This window comes from Equus caballus, chromosome 2 (assembly GCF_041296265.1).
Source record: "Equus caballus isolate H_3958 breed thoroughbred chromosome 2, TB-T2T, whole genome shotgun sequence".
Classification (NCBI taxonomy): Eukaryota; Metazoa; Chordata; class Mammalia; order Perissodactyla; family Equidae; genus Equus; species Equus caballus.
The window spans coordinates 48,030,460-48,046,403 of NC_091685.1; the positions used below are offsets into that span (position 1 = coordinate 48,030,460).

The 15,944-nt window shown below is 49.8% G+C and overlaps 1 protein-coding gene across 12 annotated transcripts in view; it reads left to right on the plus strand.

Moving 5' to 3' along the window:
• Positions 1-1,180: 1,180 nt before the first annotated feature.
• GNB1 (G protein subunit beta 1) overlaps positions 1,181-15,944 on the plus strand; it is a 78,873-nt gene continuing 64,109 nt past the window's right edge. Inside the window, exon 1 of one of the 12 annotated variants that reach the window (XM_070261125.1) lies at positions 1,181-1,443. The gene's annotated coding sequence lies outside the window, so the exon portion shown is untranslated. Of the gene's footprint in view, positions 1,444-2,230; positions 2,584-2,804; positions 3,098-3,151; positions 3,883-7,010; positions 7,115-15,944 lie in introns of those variants that run through there. The other 11 variants (XM_023635971.2, XM_070261114.1, XM_070261121.1 and 8 more) reach the window with 11 other exon arrangements.

Genomic DNA, 15,944 nt, shown 5'->3' on the forward strand with positions numbered 1-15,944 from the left:
CAGGGAGGACGGGCCAGGAGGCCGAGGGGGTTGGAAGGGTGACTAGGGTGGGGGACTGCAGGCTCTCAGTGAAGAAGTCAGTGGGGGGCAAAGCTGTTGGAAGTGGGGAGCCAGAAGTCAGCTGGAAGATGGAGGTGGTGGGCTGAGGGCTGTTCCACGGGCATCCTGGAGGTTTCTGAGGACAAAGAAACTACAGGCTGGGGACATCTGACCTATCTCCACCCTCTTCCCCTTCCTCACCTGGGGGGGCTTCAATCCTCAGCTGCCCAGCCGACTTCTCAGGGGCATTTGCAGGGGTCGACCATCTCTCCCTTCTGACACTCTTTCCTGTGGTCACTCCTCTCTGTCCAGGAAACCATTCCCCACTGGAGGGGCCTGGGCCTCATCACCCGAGGCCACACTGCCTGCACCTGCCCGAGAGCTCACTCGAGCCTCACGGGTACCTCCGGGGACCGGCCCTTTGCACCTTGTAGTGGGTCGTCCACTCCACGACCTGGTCCAGCACGGGCCCGGCCGTGCTGCCGCCTTACGCGGAGGAATCAGTCAATTCCGTTGCACCTGCAGGCCTGAGGGTTGGCCTGGGCTGGGTGGTACCGCGCACTTGTGCATGTGCAGGGCGCAGGGTTCGTGTGTGAGTAAGGGGCGCAGTATGCCGTGCAGAGCGTTTGTGCGGGGTGCGGGGCACGAGTGCAGGGTGTGCGGTGCCGAATTCGGGGTGCAGATGTGCGGTGCGGGATGCCGGGTACAGCATGCCGCCCAGGATGCACGGTTCCTGCGCGGGTACCGGGTGCGGTTTGCGTTGCGGAGCGCTTGCGCCAGGTGCGGGATGCGTGCACAGGCCCGTGTGCAGGGTGAGGGTTAGGGGTTCGGGGTGCAAGGTGTGGGTGAGGGGCGGGGAGGGATCCGGCTCCCGCCCTGCGGCCTCCATCCACGTCCACTAGGCTGGGAACCGAGCGGGTCGGCAGCGGGCAGGCCCCTGGGGCGCAGAGCCAGGCGCGGGCGAGGGGCGGGCGTGGCCTGGGGGCTCCTGCAGCGGGTCCCCGAGGGCGCGGCACGGCCCCTTTAAGCTGCTCGCGCGCGCGCGCGCGGCCCGGAGCCGGAGCCGGGGTGGGGGGAGCGCGCGCGCGGCGTGCGGGCGCCGGGCCGTGCGCGCGCGCGGCGTGCGCGGTGACGCGGCCGTGGGGTTTCCCGAGGCTGCGGGCAGGGGCCGCCGCGCCCATCCCGATGGCTGGAGGCGTCTGAGGGGCGGACGGAGGCGGCGGCGGCGGCGGCGGCGGAGCGGGCGCGGGCGCGGGAGTGGAGCGGTCGCCGCGGGACCGGACCGAGCCTCGCCGGCGCACCTGCCCGCAGCGCCCGCGGAGCGGCCCGAGCGCGACCACCTCCCGAGCGGCGGCCGAGGCGGCGGAGGCGGCGGCGCGGGCGTCAGGGGGACGAGGCGCCGAGGTGAGCGCGGCGGCCCGGCCCGGCCCTGCCCCAGCCGCGACCCCGGCCCGCCCGCCGCCCCGGGGCGCCCGCCGCCCCTCCCCCGCCGCCGCCGCGTCTTCCTGCCCCGCCAGGGTGGGGTCGGCGGCGCGGGGGCGGGCGACCCTGCGGGCGGCGGCGGGGCCGGGCCGGGGCCGAGGTCTGGGGCAGGGCCGGGGCTCCGATCGGGGGTCTTGGGTCCAGGTCTGCGGGCCGGGGCCAGGGTCCAGGGCCGGGGCTCTCATTGGGGGTTCTGGGTCCACGTCTGCGGTCCGGGGTCGGGGTCCAGGGCCGCGTTCTGATCGGGGGTCCTAGGTCCAGGTCTACGGGCCGGGGTCCAGGGCCGGAGCTCTGATCCGGGGTTGTGGGTCCAGGTCTCCGGTCCGGGGCTGGGGTCCAGGGCTGGGGCTCTGATCGGGGGTCCTGGGTCCAGCTCTGCGGGCCGGGGCCGGGGTCCGGGGCCGGGTTCTGATCGGGGATCCTGGGTCCAGCTCTGCGGGCCGGGGCCGGGGTCCTGGTCTGTGGTCCGGTGGCTATGCGCCGGGCGGGGGCCGGGGTTCTGGGTCCAGGGCTGCGGTCCACGGCCAGGTTCTGATCGGGGGTCCTGGGTCCAGATCTGCGGGCCGGGGCCGGGGCCAGGGTCCAGATCTGGGGTCCGGGGTCCAGGGTCCCGGGCGGGGGTTCTTGGTCCAGCTCTGCGGTCTGGGGCCGGGGTCCGGGGTCCAGGTCCGGGCGCCGGCAGGCCGGCCGCGGGGAGGCGCGCGGGGCCGGGGTCTCCAGGCCGGCCGGGCCGGGCCGCGAGAACAAAGGGAGCGGGTTCTGCAGGGGCGGTGGGCGCCGTCCTCCGCTCGGGAAGGACGTCGGGCTTTACATGCACCTTTCCTGGCGACTTTGAAGTTCGGGTTTGGGAACGACACGATGCAGAAGGGGGACAATGAAATGAGGAAGCTGGGGTCCGGCCGGCGGCCGCCCGCCCGTGGAAATTCGGGGGGCGTCTGAGGCAGAAACAAAGAGCTGTGCTGGGAAGACCAAACCTGGAACCACTCGGCTGTTTTCGTTTTTACCGAAAAGTGGAAGGCAGCCCCCTCGCGAGCCTTTCCTCGCCGTTTCCCCCCTCGCCCGGTGCGGAGCGTGCGCGCGGGGCCGGTGGACGGGGCTGGACGGGGGTGGACGGGGCCCCCCAGGGCCGGGCCGCGCCGCGGTCCCCGCGCCCCCCGCGCCCGAATGAATGGCCCCGAGTTCAGGCCCCGCGACAAGATGGCGCGTCGGCCCGGCTGCCATTGTCGGCCGCGCGCCCGGCCTCCGCCGCGCCCGGAGGTGGTCGGCGGCCCGCGCGCTGCCCCGAGGACCCGGCGCGGAGCCCCCGCGGCTGGGCGTCCTCCTCCGGCCCGGGGCCTCGCGGCGGCGGGGTGGGGGCGGGGAGGAGCGGGCTGAGGATTCCGCCCGGCGCGGCCCGGCCGCTGGGCTTCCGAGAACCCTGCTCTCGGGGCCTCGCGGGTGGCGTTTGATTCGGAAGGCGCTCGGAGACGCCTTCTGTCCTTAAGTTACACGCTCAGCCTGCTCACGTCGCGGGAGCTTTCCCTGCCCACCTCCTCCTCAGTTAGGGTTGGGAGAGTCATCCACTGCAGGAAGACAGGTAGGAATGCTTATTTTGGGAAGGGAAGCTGGTGGACACTTAGCGTTAAAGGGTACGTTGCTGAGTCTATGCGTAAACGATGTAGACATCTTTATCTGTAGCTTTGGTTTGGGGAGTATTAGTGGGTTTTTTGTATTTTCATTTTGCTGTCTATCTGCTAACAGTGATCTCAAATAATATTTGGTGATTAAGCAGTTGCTTATGAGATTATCAACTAAGAAACACGTAGATTATTTTTCACGATTAGCAAATAAATGGAAATATTAGCTCTGCGAGGAGTTTTTTTCAACTCTAGACGCTGGGTAGGTCGTTACAGCCTCGTTGGCTGTAAGATTTCCACCTGAGTTGTTTTCTAATTTGAAGCTATAGTCTTTTTTGGGGTGGAGGGGTTCTTTATTTGAAAAAAGGGTTTTAGTTTGCATTCTGTTCAGATAGATAGGGTCTATTCTGGACTCTTCCGGAAGGTGTATATTGCAAAAAGAAAGTGAACAGTCAGTTCCTTTTTTGCTTCCTTAGTAATACTGGGTGTGTGGTAGGGGACCGCTGGTGCCACCAACATGGAAGCAGGTCTGAGAACTGCCACACGGCAGAACTGGTGGTAGCTTTTGGCTCGGTTCAACTTTCCACAGCTAGAACTGTCCAGAAATGGAGGCGACTGGAAGGGTCCGAGGCGGCTCTGTCAGGATCCTGTGAGGGGTTTCCGGCTGCCTGTGCGCTGGACTGCAAGGCCTCTGTGTTGCTGAGACTCGCTCCCACCCTTGCGTGCTTTTGCTTTCACAGGCATTGTAAGTGCTACAGGTTTTTCTTAGAAGGTGGGAGTTTAGGAAAGCAAAGTTAGGGTTTATGATCGTGCCTGTGTCTCACTCCTGGGTCTTCCTGCTCCGGAGCCTCGCGGCCGGGCTGGGGCTGCGTTGCCTTGTCTGCTGGCTGCAGGCGTGGTTCAGGAGTAAGCCTGGCCAGGCCGATGTTCAACCCTGTGGTTTTGACTCCGAATTGATACTTTCTTCGATGAACATACCCACCAGATTTGTGTGATGTCTGAGTTTTCCTCGGAGCTGTTTCTCTGCTCAGACACATACCGAGCAGGATGTCCTTTAATAGCACCTTCATGAAGATTTCTCTTTGTTTGATATCTTTAGTTATTTATGTTTTTGGAGAAGTTGAAGTAAATCCTCAGATTTAATTTTAATCTCAAAAGAGATTTAAAAGACGGCCAAAAGCCTGCAGAGTAATGTATTTTTTTTTAAAGAGTTAAACCTTTTCAAATTTTTTTGTGCCTTAGTGATTTTGATTTCAAGGCTTTAATTAACCTAGGTAGCTTATATTGACCACTAGAGAAATAGACTGATTTTATGAGGAGTTCATTTCTTTCTCAGAGCTTTGTTCTCTTACTTTTTACTTTGCTAAAAATTTCTTTGTTATTCATTGGTTTGATTGGAAAAGTTGTATTTCTACAAACAGCTTTGAGAAAGGTCTTCAGGACATAAGACTTAGCTACCCTCAGTTGGCTTTTTAGCTAGTACTTACTTTAATAACACTGATTTTATTTTAGACGTGCAGTATTGGCATTTATTATAGGTTTTTTATTGGATTTTTTTTTCCCTGCCCAAAAGATTTGGCTCATGTTTATCTCTAAATTGGATTAAATTCTTAGTCTACAGACTTTGGCTTTTAGCATTAGTGGATTGGTAATAGATAGTCTCAAGTTTATTATCTGGGCTTGACCATATGGCGTGCCATATTATTTTGAAGCCCTTATTTAGCATAAATCTAGTAAGGCATTAAACAAAAAGTTTTAGAATTTTTTAATCCTGGTATAAATTCTAATTTCAGGTTTGCATTTGTTGATAAGAGTGATTAGAGAAATGATGAAGTAGACAGTTTAATTAAGAGGTGTAGTGAACACAGAATGAGGGGCTAAAAGCAAATTTAGATTGAGACTGAGATCAGAGAAATAGTTTACAAAACGGAATGTGTAACATTATGGAAGAAAGAAACAGTCCAAATACACGTGGAGCGTGTGCGTATGTACTGGGTAATGCGACATCCCACTGACTGTTCCGGAAAAGGAATGGAGTACCACTTCTTCTTAAAGCTATGAGTTTTGTTTCAGAATTTGGTTTAAGAAATATAGCTCGTCTATAGATATTGACTTAGTGGATTAGTGCAATGCTAAGAGCTTTTTAAGCCTCTTGGCCCTGTTCTGGTGGCAGTGTCCACCATTAGTGCCACAGTGATCGATGGAAATCACTGCTGGCCTCCAATGGCAGAGCAGTGTTGCTTTCTTTTTCTTTTTTTTTTAAAGACTTAAGGGAGTATTTCCTTATTTGACTTACTAAATTAAAATTCTGGGGAAAAGCCATTTCTAAAAACTTACTGATTTAAAAGGCCAAGTTAGGATTATCAAGATTATCTAATTCTTAAGAGGTTATTCAGTTGAATTTATATTGCCGTTGACGAAAGGTTACAATTTAATAATTAGCTGCTCCGAGCTTAATAATACATTTTACTAAGGGAGGAAAGACTGTGTGTTTATTCTTTAACGTGTCAGGACAAATACTAAGGACATGGTTAACATAAAGGTTACTTGTGGGTAGTTGTGTGCTTCTGTGTATCTGTGTGCCTCCTGGTTCAATCCTGTGGCAATTTTGAAATATATTCCTGATGAAGATTGTAGATTCTCTTCATTGCCTGTCCAAGTGTTGTAGTTAATAAAATTTTAAAAAATTCTGGGTACTTTCTAATTAGACAAGAGAGTGTTAAAGCCTCTACAATAAGTTTCCAAAAAATTGTCGTAGGAACTTTAATATAATTCCTGAATTCTACGGAGGGAGAGAGATTCACTCAAAAATTCTGAAATTCGAAATTCTGAAAAGATTCAGACTGTCCGACTTAGAACCCAGTTCTGCAGCTAAACTTGCTGGTTTGGAAGTGTTTCTGGCTTCTCTCTGTCTGTGTGCTCCTCTCTAGAGCGGGCGTCCCCACACCTGCTTCCTGAGGCGGCCGTGCGGATGAAGCAGGTTCCCTAGTGGAGGCACTTGGGACAGTGCCTGGCGCTGTGCAGGGTTAGCAGTTTCTCTTGCTAGTGCCCTTGCTTTGTAAACATCTCTTTAACTGTGATAGCGTTATAAGAAGATCACTTACTGGGAGATTTTTTTCTTTCTTCCTGATGGTTCCGGAGGAGTATTAATTCAGGGTGGGGAACACGTGTCAGCTGTCTTTGCAAATCCCTGCCGCGTGTTTACTACCTCACTTTCTCCTGAGTCTTCTCTCACTTTCTTCTTTTCTCAAAAGCCTTCTTTACCTTTATGGGATAATTTTGATCCTGTAATTCACTTTGAAAACTGGTTAAATTGTTTATTTTTGAGAGATCTCACCCCCTCTTTATGATGCTGAATTTTTTTGGATTTCACAAAACTTTGTTTGGCTTCCTTGATTTGCCAACTAGTGACGATAATGGTGAAGCATTTTTCATATATTCATGTAAATGTGTATGTAATATATGTGTATATATATAAATACTATAACTGGAAATTTGTTTAACAAATGCTTACTCAGCACCTTCTCTGCTAGGTACTGAGGCTATAAATTCTCACGAATGGGGATGCCCCAGGGCTTTCCTGAGTTTATAGTTTAGTAGGAGCCTGACAAGCAGGTTCAAAGGAGAAATGCAAGTGCAGTGGGTCACGGGGGCAGCTGACCTATTCTAGAGGTTAGTGATGTCTTCTTAGGAAAAAAGTTTATGTTGAGACCTGAAGAATCCCCCAGGTGGAGCTTGTCTGGCAGGCAGTAGGTGGAGGGGGAAGCAAAGAGTGTCCCAGGCTGAGGAGATGGCCTGAGTGTTTTTCATGCAGCCACCAGTTGCCCTCCTTCCCCCACCGTCTCCAACACCCGGAACAGTCTAATGCGTGTTAGGTAATTATTTATTGGCTGAATGAGAGCATGGCTTATCTGGGGACGGAAGTTCCAAAGGGCTGGAAAGTGGTGAGAAATGGGTGCCGAGAGGCCAGAACCTCGGTAAGGAGTTTGCACTTCTCCCTTGAGGGCTCTAGGAAGCCTGCAAAGAGTTTTAAGGAGGAGATTGATCCGATCAGGACCCTCACTGGGTACTTGAGCTTGGAGCATGCCCAGAGGAGGGAGGGAGACTGGTCGGAGAGTCCAGATGGGATGCTGTGCAGGGAAGAAGGGCATCTGACGGGTGGTAAAGCTAGTGGCTGAGAAGACTTGATGACTGAACGGACGGTAAGAGAGGGGTAAATGACCACAGGTTTCTGTCCTGGACATCTGGGCGGCTGTTTTGCATGTACTGAAACAAGGAGCAGTGGTTTGGGGGGAGGTGGTAAGTTTAGTTTATGCACAGTGGGTTTGAGGACTCTTGGAGGCATTCCCACCTTCTGCATCCAAGGTCTTTCTACTCCTCTTCTTCACTTTCTACTCCTCCTTTCTACGAAGGTTCTTCCAGAGGTCCATTTGTACAGTTCACTCCCTTCATTCTGGTCTTTGTTCAGGTACCCCGTTCTCAGAGGGCATTCTCTGATCTCATTAATCTACATCATCTTGCCTTGCCGTGTCTTCCTAACCCTTATGTTGATCTCCCCACTAGTTCTGACTTCCTAAGACAGGCACTTTGGTTCACTGCAGTATTAGCAGCCTCTGGGACAGGATGCATAATAAATACACGTTGAATTCCTCTCTTCTGTGCCTGTGAACGGGGAGCTCTGGAGGTGTGGTCTGGATGGAGGCCAGGCTTTCAGGGTTATCAGTATTTAGCGATTGGAGTCTTGGGAGTAATGGTCACTTAGAGCAAAGGGTCTCAAAGTGTGATCTTGGACTGCTGCGGGGTCTCTGAGACTCTGCCAGGGGTCCAGTAGGTCAGAGCTACTTTTTTTTCTTTTTAAGATTTTATTTTTCCTTTTTCTCCCAAAGTCCCCCAGTACGTAGTTGTGTGTTTTCTAGTTGTGGATCCTTCTAGTTGTGGCATGTGGGATGCCGCCTCAGCATGGCTCGACGAGCGGTGCCGTGTCCACGCCCAGAATTTGAACCTGTGAAACCCTGGGCCCTGAAGCAGAGCCCGCAAACTTAACCCCTCGGCCATGAGGCTGGCCCCCAGAGCTACTTTCATAATCAGATTAGGATGTTATTTGATTTTCACTGTGTTGACGTTTGCATTGATGGCACAGAAGCAGTGGTGGGTAAAGCTGCTGGTTCTTGAGCACAAATCAAGGTTGTGGTACCAAACCAGTTACAGTAGTGATTGTAGTCATGGTATTCTTTACCGCTGTGAACTTGTGGTAAAAAAAAAATCCAGTTTAGTCTAATGTCCTTGATGAAACAACAACAACTGTTTTATTAACCTTCAACCCTGAGTGCCCATCCCTACTAGTGTGTGACAGAATGGAAAGGAGGGAGGCGTAAAGCACGAGTGTGCCTGAAGTACCGGAGCGATGGTGTGGTTGTTTGAGCTGAAAGCAGAGCAGATGGGAGACGATCGCTGTTTAGACAGGGCAATTTGCAGATGTTTTCTTGAAAATGAATGAAGCGAACCAGATACTTCAAGGGAAATAACTGACAGTATTGTTGGCACTGATAAAATTTGAGATTTCATATGGAAATAACAATTTTGGGGGTCCGGCTGGTGGCGTAGTGTTTAAGTTTGCGCGCTCTGCTTCGGCAGCTCAGGGTTCTCAGGTTCAGATCCCAGGTGTGGACCTAGCACCGCTCATCAAGCCATGCTGTGGTGGCATCCCACATACAGTAGAGGAAGATTGGCACAGATGTTGTTAGCTCAGGGCCAATTCTCACAAAAAGAAGAAGAAGAATTTTGTAAAACTTGTTTCTGCTACCATGAACTTGACAGCTTCCCAGAGTTTAAAGACTTATGAGAGAGATGGTGATACTAACGAAATGGTTCTTTCTAAATATTATATAATGAGATATGTCAACATTTGGAAGATCTCCTTAACTCAGTGAACTGATATTTTCCAAATGGCCCATGCATGGTGCTGCTCACTTACAGGTGGTAGAAGATCTGTTCAAAGCACGAGAATGGAGTGAAACCTATGGAGTTTGATGTAACAGTTAATTGATTAAGTCACATGGTTCACATTCCACATCAGAACTACCTTTTAATAAACTTACCACTCGTCAAGTTTTGATGTCGTATCAAAGAAGACTATCCACATTTATGTGAAAAAGCTGTTAAAATACTCCTCCCTTTTCCAGCTGTACATCTGTGAGGCTGAATTTTCCTCATGTACTTCAGCCAAAACAAGATATTACGACCGATTGAGTGCAGAAGCAGATCTGAGAACCCAGCTCTCTCTTAGTGAGGCAGATGTTAAAGAGGTGTGCTGAAATAAAGTGTAAAATATTGCTGCTCTTCTCACCAAATTATTTTTCTAGTTATTTTTTGTAAAAATGTTATTTCTGGTAACATAATAGGCTTCTTAAACATTTTTAAAACTTCTCCATTTAAATTTCTAGTGTAGTAAATATCCATAGATATAACCCACATAAACAGAAGCCCCTGGGATCCTCGGTAATTAGGAGTGTGGGAGCCTGAGACCAAGCCGGCTGAGCAGCACTGATCTGGAGAGCACCTCCAGGGCCTTGGCCCAGGGTGCCTGCAGGGACCAGAGGGTCCTCAGCTGGAGAGGACACCCTGTCCTAATGTGCCCCCCTGCCCTCTGAGTGCAGTATTTTAGGTGTAGGATTGTGCCTTTTCCTGAGAAGAACCCAGAGATCATTTTTGTTTTTTTCAGGAAGATTGGCCCTGAGCTAACATCTGCCACCAGTCCTCCTCTGTTTTGCTGAGGAAGACTGGCCCTGAGCTAACATCCGTGCCCATCTTCCTCTGTTTTATGTGTGAGACACCTGCCTCAGCGTGGCTTGATAAGCTGTGTGTAGGTCCACACCCAGGATCCTAACCGGTGAACCCTGGGCCGTCGAAGCAGAGCACACAAACTTAACCACTAGGCCACCAGGATGGCCCCCCAGAGATTCTTCAAAAGGTTGAAGACCGTTGGTGTAGCTTGAGAAGAGGCCTTGGGACAGCCCAAGGGATGGCATTAAGGGATGGGCGGAGGAAGAGAAGCTCCTCAAGGAGCAGTCAGAGGTTGGAAGAGCATCGGAACACAGCGTGAGGGGCTGGCCCCGTGGCCCAGTGGTTAAGTTCGCGCACTCCGCTGCAGGCGGCCCAGTGTTTCGTTGGTTCGAATCCTGGGCGCGGACATGGCACTGCTTATCAAACCACGCTGAGGCAGCGTCCCACATACCACAACTAGAAGGACCCACAACGAAGAATATACAACTATGTACCGGAGGGGTTTTGGGGAGAAAAAGGAAAAAATAAAATCTTTAAAAAAAAAAAGGAACACAGCATGAGAGCCTATGGAAAGAGTCTCCTGAGACGGGAGGGAGCGGTCAGAGTCGCGGCTCTGCTGAAGCTGACTGAGGACTCAGTGATCAGGATTCCCGGCAGGAGTGACATGGGGTGTGGGGAGGCTCTGAAGGAAAGGGGCGGAGCGGCGTGAGGGCTGGCGGCAGGCCTCTGTTCTGCCTTGATTTTAGATGGAGTAGCTTGCGCACTGTCTGGTGCCCAGAGGAAGGAGCCTGTAAAGGGGAGGGGGATCCTTTGTCAAGTGCCTTCTCAAGGTCTGAGCAATCCCAGGGAGCAGCTGGGGATGGGCAGTGATGAGAGCCAGCAGCCCTGCCCTGGTGGAAGGAGCGTCACCGCATAGACGAGCTGGAGATGGAGATGGATCGCTGGGGTTCATTTTGAAAAGGGTGGTTGAAACATTTGGACATAGGTCAGGAGGAGGTGAGAGGATGAAGCAGGCAGGTATACGGGCACAGGGGGAAGTCCCAAGGCAGGGCCATGCTCAGAATTGAAATAAGAGGTCCTGGGAGATGGATGTTAATCTCCACTTGGCATAGACTTTATGTAAATAAAGTATGTAGGGACAGGTACTGTGAGATTTCCCTGTTGATAAATTCCTTCAAGCCTTGGCCCTCCAGTCCTCCACCTGGCGTTTCCTTGGCTTAGAAGTACTTGCATTTTGCCCTGTCGATGATCCCGATGCTCTTTGCTCCTTCCTCCGGTTTGTTAGATGCTGACTCTGCCGGGCACCGTGCTGAGAACTTTGTTATTGCTGTGTGATCCTCACTTCAGCTCTGAGGCGGGTCCTGTGAACAGCCCATTTCACAGATGGCTAAACTGACAGGGCGGGTAGGGAACTGGCCAAGGTCACAGCCGGGAATTGTGGAACCCATATTTGAACTTGAGTGGTTTGCCTCCAGAGCCTGTGCCCTTAGTAGTTACGCCCTGCACCGTCTAGCCTGAGCTCTTCTCCTTCATTCTCACCTCAGAAGACTTCTGTCGGCACTTGCCTGCTTTATATATTATTAAAGGGAAGATTCTTCCACTTGGAAACATACTCACCAACGACTTTATCTTCAGTTTCTTCTCTTCTACCTTCAAACATGACTAAGTCTTATATAATTTAACCCCCCACTTAATCTTAGGATCTTGTTCAGCCACTACTCTTACTTTTCTCTTTTTAAAATTAAACTTCCTGGATAGGCAGATGTTTCTGCTGCCTCAGTTTCTCCATCTGTCTTGTCCTCATTCTTTGAGGACCATGTTCCTGTTCCCTAAGCCACCAGTGTTGTTGTTTCTACGAAGATGTCCTTTTCAGTAAATCCACTTTGTTGTCTCAATTTTTATCTTTAATTTTTGCATTTTAATAAAAATGTTAAATATGTTTACTGTAAAAATTAGGAATATAAAATTGAGGGGAAAAAATCTATAATTTCCCTTTCAGGAAATAACCACATAAGATTGTTGTGTTTCTGTTTAGTTTTGTGTTGCTCATGCATATGTGTACGGAGATTTTTTTCCCCCAGATTGGGGATCACACTATATATATAGATTTTTTCATTCTAGTTTTTCTACTTTGTTACATATTATGTGTATTTCTGAATGTCCTTCATCTCTGAAAACATGACGAGTAACTACGTAACAATTAACAATTGCTGTTCCTTTCCCCTGTAATTTAACTATACCCATGTGCTGGCATCTTGGTTCTGCCGATTCTTAGCTTTTTGCCGATTCTTAGCTTTGAGCGCTGGAGCAGGTTATTTAACACCTCTATCCCAGTTTTCTCATCTCATAGGGTAATTGTGAGGATTAAATGAGATGTGCAAACAAAATACTTAGCCTCATACTTAGCAAGAACAAAAATGTTAGCTTCCATTACGGCGGTTGCTTACGGCGTGTAGCGCCTTAGCCGTCCTCCTTTCCTCACTGCTGTCCCTCCTCCCCTGCCGGCTCTGTATTCCTATCTTTGTGGTTGCTGTCTTAGTTAAGGTTTTCAGAGGTTCTTCTCCTTGGCTCTAAAATGTTGCTCTATTCATTTTCTGTGGCTGCTACCACAAATTACCACCAACGAAGTGGCTTAAAACAACAGATTTATTCTCACAGTTCTGGAGGCTGGAAGTCTGAAATCGAGGTGTTGGCAGGGCATTTCCCTCTCATGCCTCTCTAGCTTCTGGTGGTTGCTGGCGATCCAGTTTCTGCCTCTGTCTTCACATGGTCTTCTCTTTGTCTGTATCCACTCTTATAAGGACACCAGTCATTGCATTAGGGCCCACCCTAATACAGTATGACTTCATTTTATGTTAACTAATTATACCTACAAAGACCCTTTTTCCAAATAAAGTCGCATTTACAGGTTCCAGGTGGACAGGAATTTTCAGGAGACACTGTTTAAGCCCCTGCAGTTACCTAGAGCTTCATGCTTGGCCCTGTCCTCCTTGCGTTACTAACCCCCTGTCTCCCATGTCTTCACCTTCCCTTCGAGGCCCAGCTTGTAAAAAGAAGTCTCAGTTGCAGATTGAAGAAACCAGTAAGAGATAATTTAAATAGAAAAGGGAAATGTTGATTCAGGATGTCTCACAGAACCGAAGTTTAGGAATAGAGCTGGGTTTTTCTGGTCAGTATGGAGTTAGGGTGGAGAAGCCCTCTGAGCGTCTCTGTCCTTTTCGTTCCCACTCTCTTTGCCTGTAAGTGCCTTTCTGGTTCTGCTTGGCAGGTAAGAAAGCTCTCTGAAATGGTCGTTTTTTTCTATTTTCAGCCTGTTCTGCTTCCTGGCATTGTACTCAGCTTGCCACCACCACCTCTTTGAAATGCTCTCTTCTCTTGTGCTTGTTCTTCTCGCTTTCCTTCCAAGGGCTCTCTTTTGCCTGCCCTACATGCCCTCAGTTGTCTGGCATTTCTCAGTCTCTCTCTGTTCGTGGGCGCTCCTTAGGTGATCATGTCCGTTCTCATCTGTTCTGGCCTGTTTATTTATTTATTTTTATTACTTTTTCTCCCCAAATCCCCCCAGTACATAGTTGTATATCTTAGTTGTGGGTCCTTCTACTTGTGGCATGTGGAACGCTGTCTCAGCATGGCCTGATGAGCATGCCGTGTTTGCACCCGGGATCCGAACCGGTGAAACCCTGGGCTGCCAAAGTGGAGTGCACGAACTTAACCACTCGGCCACGGGCCCGGCCCCTTTTTTGGCCTGTTTCAAATGCTGTTTCCTGATGGTTGTGGTTCATACCTCCACCCCAGTCTTTCTGACCTCCAGGCTCATCCATCCACCTGTCCTCCTGACATCGCCATTCCTTTTGCTGTTTTCACCAATGAGTCTTTTCATCGTTTAGGTCCCAGCCTGAATGTCACCTCGTCCAAGAGGCTTTTTCTGGTCACCCCTCTTGTTCTTGATCATGTTGATTGACCAGTGTCTTCATGGCATTCACCTCAGGTTGGGGTCGCAGAGTTGTGAGGCCCTGTTTCTGACCCGCCCTGAACAGTACAGGGTGGAAGCAGAGGGCACCCCAGATGGCCTGTTCGTGTGGGCTGGGTTAGCTCTCGGACCTGACTGTGCGTTGGACTCCCTGACAGTGTCCCTCAGCCCATCTGTAAGCCCAGGACTCCGGGCATTGAGAAAAGGCACCCCAGGTGAGCCCCATGCACAGTCAGGGCTGGGGACAGTGGTCTGTGAAACCATGCACCAAGGACCTGAACTTCCAGGTAGTTTTCCTGAAAATGGCTAGGAGGGTTATTGGGAAGGCTTGAGATCGCTTTACCACTGATGGGATGTGGGTTTGGGAGTGGCTGCTGCAGAGGCAGAGAGATGAGAAGGGGAGAGCTTTTCCTGGGAATCGATGAATCAGAAAGCAGGGGGAATCTTGGTGCCTAACACTGATTGGCACGGCATTTAAGATGTGCTTTTTGGGGGCCGGGCCGGTGGTGCAGCGGTTAAGTGCGCGTGTTCTGCTTCTCGGCGGGCCTGCGGTTCGCAGGTTCGGATCCCGGGTGCGGACATGGCACCGCTTGGTAAGCCATGCTGTGGTAGGCGTCTCACGTATAAAGCAGAGGAAGATGGGCACAGATGTTAGCTCAGGGCCAGTCTTCCTCAAAAAAAAAAAAGTGCTTTTTGAATCAATAAGTGACTGTCATTCCCTCTTTACTTTTTCTTAGAGTATAGGACCTGGCCAACACATTTCCCATAATTTAAACTTGACATATTCAGGAAGGTACTAAGCTGCTGAGTAGAATGCTCACTTTAAGAAAGTTTCATTTAGCTACGAAAAAAGAGCTTTAAAATAGCAGCTCTTCTAGTCTAAACATGTGTTCACAGATTGAGATAATGCTAACTTAACAAAAAATAGAATTAACAGCTTCTAAAATTGTTGAGATTAATGTTATAAGTCAGTGGATAAATGGTTCTTTTATAATAGAGCAGCCTTTTAGGAACTTATGTCCTATTGCTCCTATATTGATTTGAAAAACTTTACATGTAGTTCTTCATATAATAAACACATCTTTGGCTCTGTGTTGGTTTTAACGATGCCGTATTTGTTAGTGTGCGGGAGTGAGTGCTCTGTAGGTGTAGAAAGAAGAGAGAAACTCCGCTCCTGGAAGTGGTAAATTTCACCATCTCAAGTGAAAAGCTGCTTTTTTACTTTGCTTTTAATTTCTATATTTTACATCAGCCTTGTACAATAGAATGTTTTTCAGTGCTAGAAATGTTTTATAATATGCCTTGTCCAGTAGGGCAGCCACTAGCCTCGTGTGGCTCTTGAGCATTTGAAATGTGGCTCGTGTGACTGAGAAGCTGACATTTTAGTTTTATTTAATTTTCATACAGTTAAGTTTAAAAACCCCATGTAGCTAATAACTACCATACTGAATAGCACAGTCCTAGACTGAGCATCTGGGTTGTCATTAGTATAAATTTGGGAGATATGAGGGAAAATCTCCATATAAGGGAGATGAGAATTTGGGAAATTAGTATCTATTCAGAACTTATATTTAGCAGCCTTTGCATATCTGAGGTTAGGAACCTATATTGTGTAAACCTTGGGGTGTTTGTCAAACCTGATAAATGTATATTTTAACTTGAAAAGAATAGTTTGTATATAGAATTGGAATTTTGTTGGTGAAATTTACTTTTAAATATTTTAACTTTTTTTTTTCATATACATGCTTCCTAAACTTTCTGACTTAAAGCATCATGAATTTGGCTAGTTTTAGCCACCTCTTAGCTTCCTGTGGTCTCTGGGACCCACTCAGTAGCCGGTGTTTGAGGGGGCTGGACACTGTGTTGGAAAGGGCCCTCAAGGCACTTTATGTTCTTTGCATCTGTCTTGTTTCGTTTTGGGGAACAGAGGAGTGACATCCTTGTGGGTAATTTTCACAGGAATAGATGGAGGTTACTGCTAATGTCCGTCCCACTGACTGTTCTTTGGGGGCCAGTGAGGAGGAAAAGAACATATGTATCAATCCAGATCAGAAGTT